The sequence below is a fragment of the Sapajus apella genome, unplaced genomic scaffold (genome assembly GCF_009761245.1).
Source record: "Sapajus apella isolate SASKATOON/1434 unplaced genomic scaffold, GSC_monkey_1.0 scaffold23, whole genome shotgun sequence".
In the NCBI taxonomy this organism is placed as follows: domain Eukaryota; kingdom Metazoa; phylum Chordata; class Mammalia; order Primates; family Cebidae; genus Sapajus; species Sapajus apella.
In genome coordinates, this window is record NW_022436963.1 from 25,197,707 (window position 1) to 25,207,561 (window position 9,855).

The window sequence follows — 9,855 nt, forward strand, 5'->3', positions numbered from 1 at the left end:
CTTGAAACTGAGAGGTGGAAGTTGCAGTGAATGGAGATCGTGCCACTGCTGGGCGACAGAGTGAGACTTTGTTTCAAAAAAAAAAGGAAAAAGGAAAAAGTCTGGGTCCGAAAGTAGGTCTTCAGTAGAAATGATTATGAATTTATAAGATAATTTACCTTCAGCTATTGCCCTTGTGTTTCATATTTGTAAAACTCACCAACAGTGAAAATTCTAACAAGTACTTAAAAATATTTCAGGGAAGGCCAGGTATGGTGGCTCATACCTATAATCCCAACACTTTGGGAGGCTGACACAGGCAGATCACCTGAGGTCAGGAGTTCAAGACCAGCCTGGCCAACATGGCGAAACCATCTCTACTAAAAATACAAAAAAATTAGATAGGAGTGACGGTGGGTGCCTGTAATCCCAGCTACTCAGGAGGCCAAAATAACAGAACTGTTTGATCCCAGGAGGCAGAGGTTGCAGTGAGCTGAGATTGTACCACTGCACTCCAGCCTGGGTGAGAGAGTGGAACTCCATCTCAAAAAAGAAAAAAAAAAAGAAAAAAATGTATGTGTGTACATATATATATATATATATATATTTTTTTTTTTTCAGGGAAATTTTTGCTCGTTAATTTTTTTTGAAGGTTCCAGATTCTTTCACAGAAAGATTAATGGGACTTCAATGGCACAAGATTTAGACTTTCTAGGCTTTATGTGATATAACCTGAAGGATGATGTTGGAGGTTTCTCTATCCCAGAAAAATCTGCCCTGTAAGAATATTAAACTTCTGTCTCTGACACTCACCACTATAGAATAAAAAAATGATTCAAGACCATTCACCATTATAATTCAAAGTCCTCTCTAGTTGAGGCTAAGAAATTTGGCCACATTATTATCCATTAGAAAACTCATTGAAAATCTGTATATTAGAGCAGAGAATCACCAACCATATGTCTGAGAGAATATTACCCAGGAAAGCTATGTTCTGAGTTTTGAGGCAGAAAAGAGATAATGAATAAAGATGGAAAAAAAATGATCTCTTCCAGGAAGGATTTCTGCATATAGAAGACAAGCCATGAGGGCTGGGAAATGGAGCATAGTGGCAGCAACCCTTCAAAAGAGTTAAGAAAAACATAGAGGGAAGAGGTAAAGCGATTCTAAGTTACACAGCTGTTTTATTGTGTAGTTCTGCCAAGGGCTGGCTTTGCCCTCAGTATCTGACAATAACAAAGACTAATGCATGTGCATATGTAAGGCCATGGGTCCAAGCTGCATGTGTAAGCCATGTGCATTGGACTGGAGAAGTCAACAGTAAACTCCAGGGAGTGAGCAGGCCCCTTTTCATACCAGTCGCTTTAGACAGCAGAGATTTGACAGCAGTCTCTTTTAGGTGACAAGCTCAGGCCAGCATTTCCTAAAAGGATGTACGTGGACCTCTGCTGGTATGTGAGATGTTATGATTTAAACAGTTATTTCTATTTAATGCTTTTATCTGGCATTTTATTTATCTTAATATGATAAAGGAAAAAATATTGGCCCAGTGGGTTTACAGATATTATAATGTTTTCTTTTAATTAATTAAATAAAAAGGAAGTCAATTAAGAAGTTAAGAATAATTACCAGTATTCTGAATACGTGATATTGAGATGTGACAAGAATCACAAGGGGGAATTAGAATAATAAAGGCGTGGAGCAATCCCATTACTGAGCCTAAACCCAAAGGAATATAAATCATTCTATTATAAAGACACATGAAGGCCAGGCACAGTGGCTCATTCCTGTAATCCCAGCACTTTGGGAGGCCAAGTTGGGCAGATCACTTGAGGTCAGGAGTTCGAAGGCAGCCTGACCAACATGGTGAAACCTCTTCTCCACTAAAAATATAAAAAGTAGTTGGGTGTGGTGGTGCCCGCCTATAATCCCAGCTACTTGGGAGGCTGAACAGAAGAATCACTCGAGGCCAATGGGCAGAGGTTGCATTGAGCTGACATAGTGCGGTTGCACTCCAGCCTGGGCAACAGAGCGAGACTCCACCTCAAAAAAAAAAAAAATGACACATGCACACGAATGTTTGCTACAGCACTATTCACAATAGCAAAGACATAGAATCAACTTAAATGCCAATCAATGATGGATTGGATAAAGAAAATGTGGTGCATATACACCACGGAATGTTATGAAGCCATAAAAAAGGTAAGATCATGTCTTTTGCAGAAACATGGATGAAGCTGAAGGTTGTTATCCTTAACAAACTAACACAGGAACAAAAAACCAAATACCACATGTTCTAACTTATAAGTGGGAGCTGAGTGATGAGAACTTATGAGAGCTGAATTCTGAGAGCAAAGAAGGACAGAGGAGACACTGGAATCTACTTGAACATGGAAGGTGAGAGGAGAGAGAAGAATAAAAAAGATAACCATGGATACTAGTTTTAATATCTGGGTGATAAAATAATCTGCACAGCAAACCCCCATGATACCAGTGTACCTATGTAACAAACATTTACATGTAACCCTGAGACTAAAATAAAAGTTTAAAAAATAATAAATAAACAATAAAGCCCAGGAAATAAATTTATATGTAAACCCCTGCTTTTCTAAGAGTATAGAGAAGTGGCTGCTGGGCAAATGACTTCAAGAGACAGAATGCATCTTACCTTAAAAAAAAAAAAACTCATATCTCAAATTCCTAAATTTTATCAGATAGAAATGGAAATAGAAACTCAGATTATGGCTAAGTTTTTTCTCTTAGTTTTATGTTTTATCGGGGCTCATACTGCCCATTTTTACCTATGAGGATCTTGAAGTGTAAAGTAATTAGGTTAGTTCCTAAGGTGCAGGAAACAGTTCAGCTTTGAACACAGGAATTTTATCTCCAAATTCCATGATAACTATTACTCTAGCACTGGTTCAAGACATTCTGGCAAAAACTGGTCAGGTGGAGAATCAGTACAGGCAAAAAAAAAATGGGGAATGCCTCCCGCACAACTAGAACATTAACTTCCATATCTATTCCTGGCTAAAATGTTACCAAGTTTTGGAGATACAGACTTGTTAACATGAAATATACACAGCTGTCAGGATGCTTAAACAGAAAAACATGATAAGGACAATTTATGCAAAAGCTATGTATGTATACATATGTATGAGTATGCATACATACACACTTCCATTATATGCATAAGTGAAATGAGAGTCTGTTGATAAGAATCAACATTAGATTATGCCCCTGTGGTTAAGAATGAGAGCTTTGACCTCTCACCTCCTGGACTCAAATTCCTTACCAGCTATGTGGCTTTGGGCAAGTTTTTCAACTTCTCAAAGCATGTTTCCTCAAAACAGGGATAATAATAATAGCTATCTCATACAGTTGCTATGAGGATAAAATGAGATAATATTCAAAATATGCTGAAAACTGTGCCTAGAATATCATAAATTATACATAGCTATAAAGAGTTAGCCTGGCTGAGCATGGTGGCTCACACCTATAAATCCCAGCACTTGGGGAGGCTGAGGTGGGTGGATCACGAGGTCAAGAGATCGAGACCATCCTGGCCAACATGGTGAAACCCCGTCTCTACTAAAAATATGAAAATTAGCTGGGCAGGGTGGCACATGCTTGTAGTCCCAGCTACTTGGGAGGCTGAGGCAGGAGAATTGCTTGAACCCAGGAGGCAGAGGTTGTGGTGAGCCGAGATCATGCCACTGATACTCCAGCCTGGGTAACAAGAGTGAAACTCCGTCTCAGAAAATTAAAAATAAAAATAAATAATAATAAAAAAATAAAGAGTTAGTCTTATTGTCCATTTGATGATGTAATTTAAAATAAATACAAATGCACAAAAAGTTCACTCTTCATTGGCTCAATAATCTGTTTTGATGTCAATTTACATATTATTAAATAGAAGACTACAATTATTTTCATACCAGCATTTGACACAAGAATTTAAAAATGTTTTGAAACCTTTTTAATTATATGTGCACTTACTATGTTGGGGAGACCTTTGCCTGACAACTGGTCATTACTAGGAGTAGCTAAGAAGGTAAATGTTCTATTACATGTGAAACCTTTCCTGAGGTTTGACTTTTACTGATTATCTGGTTTACCAACGTGTACAGAATGTGTTACACAGGAGTGCTAGCTCTGTCTTAAATGGAATTAAGTCTGGATCCTATGGGATGGGGAAGATTCTGCCAAGTAAATAGTGAAGAGAGAGGCGGAGCTTGTCTAGGCAGGTACCCACTTACGGTAATGCCTAGACATGAGAAAATGCTACTCATTTCTGAAACAATATGTCCCTTGTCCATGGTTTGAGCTTACAATACAAGGTGGAGGAGCTTGAGAGACTGAGTCTGGTTGGGTGATAATAGAGCCTGTTTGTCATGCTAAGGATTTTAGACTTTATCCAGAGGGAAGTTGTGAACAACTGGAAGGCTTTAAACTGGGGAGTTACATGGTTATTTTTGCTAAGAGGCTACCAGCATCTGTGTGATAGGAATTCTTAATGTGGAGTCCATAAACACTCCCAGAAATATAGTGGGTCTATGAACCAAGATAGCAAAAAGGAAAAAAAATCATATTTATTTTTACTAACCAATTTAGTGTATTGCTAAAACAGCATGCACTTATTATATCACACATTTGTTTATAACATATTGATAACTATTTTAATATATTTGGTTTCCTCTATAATCCTATTTATTTTATTTCATGCTTTCAAAACATTTTTCTGATAAGGAGTCCATAGGCTTCTCTGGACAGCCAAAGCGGTCTCTAGCACAAAATAAGGTTAAGAACCCCTAGAAAAGGCTTACACATATACCTACGGAGACTATGCAAGATTCCTCACAGCACATGCTAGGGAAGTGGCTGCAAGTTCAAGTACAAACCAAATATCCCAACAAGGTAATAATTAAGCTGGCTTAATTAAAAACTGCAAATACTGTTATTGCCAGAGCTTCTTTTACTCTGTTTGCTAGCATGAAAGTTCAAAATATTAGACTGTCTCTTTCAAATCAAGTTCGCTGGCAACCTTGCGGGAACAAACCCTGCATATTATGTCAGGTTGCTTGTGTGCATACACACTATTGTTGTGGGTATTTCCTGGGATGTCTCCCCGGATCCATCCCTCCCTGCTCTGGCAATAACAGCTAATTGCAACCAGTTTAATCAGCTAATTGGATGCATCGCTTATCCTGTCAGTATGTGTCATTTTGAGGGGGGTGTCATTCCCCTCAAAATATGTATGCCAAGGCTAAGTCAATCTTTCTATCACATCCCATCAACCACATGACCTAAACTTGTCCAATGAGAGTAACATTCAAGATTTTTCAGGAACTAGCTGAGAGATTCTACTTGTTTCTATTGGATTTAACCCAAAAGTCTATGAGAATGGAGCTCCTACAACCACATTTCCCACCAAAGGGGAGAACCTGATACCAGAAGAAGTTAGCATGCAGAAAATAAAGAGGGGATGGGGAGAAACTGAGTTCTGTGACACTATTTGATCCCTGGAGACAGAGGTAACACTGGACTATTTAAATTCATGAGCCAAGTGTTTTTTTTTTTTATTTTTTAAAAATTATGGAATGATTTAAATTCTCTAATTGCTAGATGGAAAGGATCCTAATGGAAAGAACAAATGTTTATGTACAATGTGGAAAAACAGAAAACAAACAACAACAAAAAAAAAACCTATGTAGTTCTTAGAATACGGTAGATTCTTTTCTTACCAATTAATTTGTGATGGCATAAAAATTTTCAGGAAAAGATCCCCTTTCTTTCGTGTTAAGGAGGGATATCTAATCATTAAATACATAAGCTACTTTAATCACATCTTTGGTGTTCATAATGTGTTAACTTCATTCCTTAGGCAGAATTTCACAAAGTGTACTCCATGAACCACCCACAGCAGGTTTATGTGGGGTTGAGCTAACAATAGGCACTGTTACAGTACTGCCAGGTTCATAGGCCCAAAGCATAGCAACAGATCAATACATGGAGACAGTGCGGCTTGCAACAGAGAAACAGGTTAATAATCACAAGATTCGAGGAATCCTCAAACTTCAAATCTGTCTCCTCCAGGGGTTCTGAGCAAGGGTTTGTAAGGGGTTCATGGAAAGCAAGGGGCTAGGAAATGATTCATCAATTGACCAGGGTAAGGAGGATGAAGTCATCAGGATGTGGAAACTGCATTCTCCCATGAGTCAGCTCCTTGCTGGGCTCTTCAGACCAGCTGGCATCAGTAGTTGTATCAGTACGCAGAACTTAAAGGAGAAACTCAAATGGAAAGTTTATCATCTCACAATATCTTATAATTTATCTATACAACAGAAAAGAAACAAAGAGTCTTGTGACAAGGGCTACATTATCTAGGGTAGTAAGCAGTGACCAGATACAAAGAAGTGGGCCAAAGGGCAAGCTGGCTTCATGATTGTTGCTACTGTGTTACAAGACTAGTTGGATTTTATTTTACTCACTTGATCGATTTAATAAAATCTCCTTGGGGATGGTGTCAACATTCTTGGATTCCAGGCCAAATATATTGAATAATATCTCTGGAGGAAAAGACAGGCCTAAGAATATGCATTTTTCTTAAATACATGGTGATGTCCAAACACAGAAGGGTCTAAACCATTCTTTCTTACGGTTGCTAATGCTATGGAATGTACAGAATTATGCCATGAGGGTGTCTAGGGCTGCACCTTGCTAATTCTTCACTGAGTATTTTTTGTATTTTTTTACTTTAAGGTTTTATGTTATCGGTGAGGAGTTTTCATTGCCATTTATCATGCTCAAGCCATACCATTTACCATCATTTCTGAAGCTCTTAGTACAAACAGATTCCCAGGATTTATTCCGCTTTCAATTCATGTTGTGGGAGCCCTGAAAATCTGCATTTTTATTTTTCACCTGCCATCTAGAACATCTGAAGTGTGTGTTGATATTTTCTATTCATAGTAACATGGTAGTCAGATGTGTGGACTGTGTCCTCTTTTGGCTGAAGCAGGAGCCTAAGTAGGCCTCTGTGTTGCCTTAATGTTTATTTAGTGCACAAAATCATTGGGTATTTGTTCTCATTAGGGATTACTAACAAATAGAAAATACTATTAGTTTTATTCAAATTTTCACATCTGTTTCCATCCTGTGTAGGATTTTTTTTTTTTTTTTTGGTGACAAAGACTCACTCTGTCACCCAGGCTAGAGTGCAGCGGCAAGATCTTGGCTCAATGCAACCTCCACCTCTCAGGTTCCAGCGGTTCTCCTGCCTCAGACTCCTGAGCAGCTGGGATTACAGGTGTACATCACCATGCTCAGCTAATTTTTGTATTTTTAGTAGAGATGGGATTTCACCATGTTAGTCAGGCTGGTCTCAAACTCCTGACCTTGTGATTCGCCCACCTCGGCCTCCCAAAGTGCTGAGATTACCTGTGTGAGCCACTGCGCCCAGCCCCTGTGTAGAATTTTAAACCTGTATGTCAATCAGGTAGGACCAAGTTTCCCAGGTAATTCTGATGCATCCTGAAGTTTTAAGAATGATTAAACTGGAGAGGTCAAGTAAAAAAATGAATTCTAACCAGAATAGAAAGAGAAGATTAAACCTGAAACCCTTGAATTCCCTTTTTACTTGATCAATCCAGAAGACATCTTCAGTTTTTCCTATTTACAGTTAGTTTTCCCTCTTGTTAGCACACTACGTTTTCTTCCACCCCTATGGAGGTTTAGAATTCATATTCATGGCACTCTTTGTATAGAACAATTTAAGCCACTGGCAGGAACCAACCAGATTTAATTAGGAATATCCCTAAGGAAAAGACTTGGCCACTCTATGGGCATTGCTGCATGCACATCTTGTCACTACCCAGCAGGGTTTAATGCTTGATGAATTTTGGGATATTTTTGAAGTAGGAAATTGAGCATACAATTGAAAATGCCAAAATGCTGCTGCATTCATGAAGCAAACTCACTGTGAGTTCTGAATTCCATTTTTGTTCCTCAGTTAAAATTGAGTTTGAGTTATGCACACATTTCAGGAATAGGAAAACTATTATTTATCTATTTTCAGATATAGATTTTGGCATCTTCTTAAAACTAGCTGTAGAAATTGAGCTGCATATAGGAAACAGAAATGCTGCAGCTTCTTAAGAAATTTTTGACAATAACTTCAGGTAAAAATGAGAAATTTTCCTATACTGTAAACTGTCCACTACAGGGTGGGGGATTTATAAAAATTTTTTCCTCTACTAAATTGACAGATTCCTTATGTTATTCATTCAAGGTATATTTCATGTTTTCCCATAGAGGAGAGAGAGTGAGAGAACAAAATAGAAAGCAAGAGAAGTGAATATTTTTCACCAGTTGCCTATATTAGGAAATCAAAAGAAAAATATACATTGTATATTATAACCGTACCTATCATTTCTTATAATTAATATAAATCTGAAGAGGAAAAATCATTTAAGTCAGTATTTCTACATCTTTCAATGTATGTTTTTAAAAGTTAATATTTGTGTATTTAAAAAAAATCTTTTTGTACATGTAATAAGACAAAAGGATGTGATCTCTATTTTTTCCCCACAAATAAAGGTGTTATTTTACACTTTCATAGGGTACATATATTATTATTGACATAAACTTCCAATCAATATTTTGAAATAAAGATTCATAGAAAATTTCATTTCACCTAATCAATAAACAAGCAACCTGGAAATCTGGAACACTTAGAATGTCTGTTGGTGTCTCCTATTCATAGTAACATGGCAAACAACTGTGTGGATTTTGTCATCTTTTAGCTGAAGCAAGAGCCTAAGTAGACCTTTGTGTTGCCTTAATGTTTATTTGGTGTACAAAACCATTGAGTGTTTGTTCTTATTAGGGACTATTAACAAATACAAAATACTATTAGTTCATTCAAACTTTCACATCTGTTTCTATCCTGTGTAGGCTTTTAATCCTGTATATCAATCAGGGTTTGATTAGAGTAGGACCACTATGAGCCATGTATGGAATTTATGCAAATGTGGGAGTTGGTGGAGAGGTCGATTCAAGTCTGTGGCTTCTGTTTCTCATTTTGGGCTTCACTTGCTGTAGGTTGGCTAGGTCAGCCTCCAAGGGAAAGCTGGATGTAAAACGGGTGGTCAAGGACAAATTGAAACCTGCAAGAAACAACTGGAACCCACCAGGATAAATGACTCTCTAGATTTCATCAGGAATGTCTGGTATGTGATGGGTGTGTAAGAAAACACAGGTTCTCTGCCAGTGTAGACCATGCTTATCATGACACATTTCCCGTGATCATGACTCTGCTTCAGAATCCTTCTAAACACAGATATCTAGGTAGTTGTTTCCAATCTAATGACATTGATCTAAGATAAGAAACCTATTTGCCATATCCAGTGTCAACACAGCATTCAAGAAAGGGGTACCCTGTTATATGTCACCCTCATTCTCTGGATCTCAGTCCTAATTGATTTTATGATTTAAAGAGGCTTTGAGGATAACTGACCATGGCTTACTTAAAGCATTGCTTTTTAAAGGGAAAAATGAATTTCAAGGTTCACTAATCAACTAACTGATAGTTTCTCAAGAGGAAAGTAACTGTTTCTTATTAGCAGTAGCAATAATAGAACATGGTGTTTGGAAGATTATCTACATTTATTTTTATTTGTTCTTAACTTACATGCTTCAGGTTTATGTAAACTTGGTCAAAACATTAGTCAATAGATCTTGAACAAGAGATAAAAGTCAGAAGGAGCTATGCTTTCAAAAGAAAACAGAGTGAGAGTGACCTGGACATTGCCTTCGTCTGATCTTCACGGGAAGCCTTCTATACATACTAAGCTCAGAAATTACACAAGTGCATGG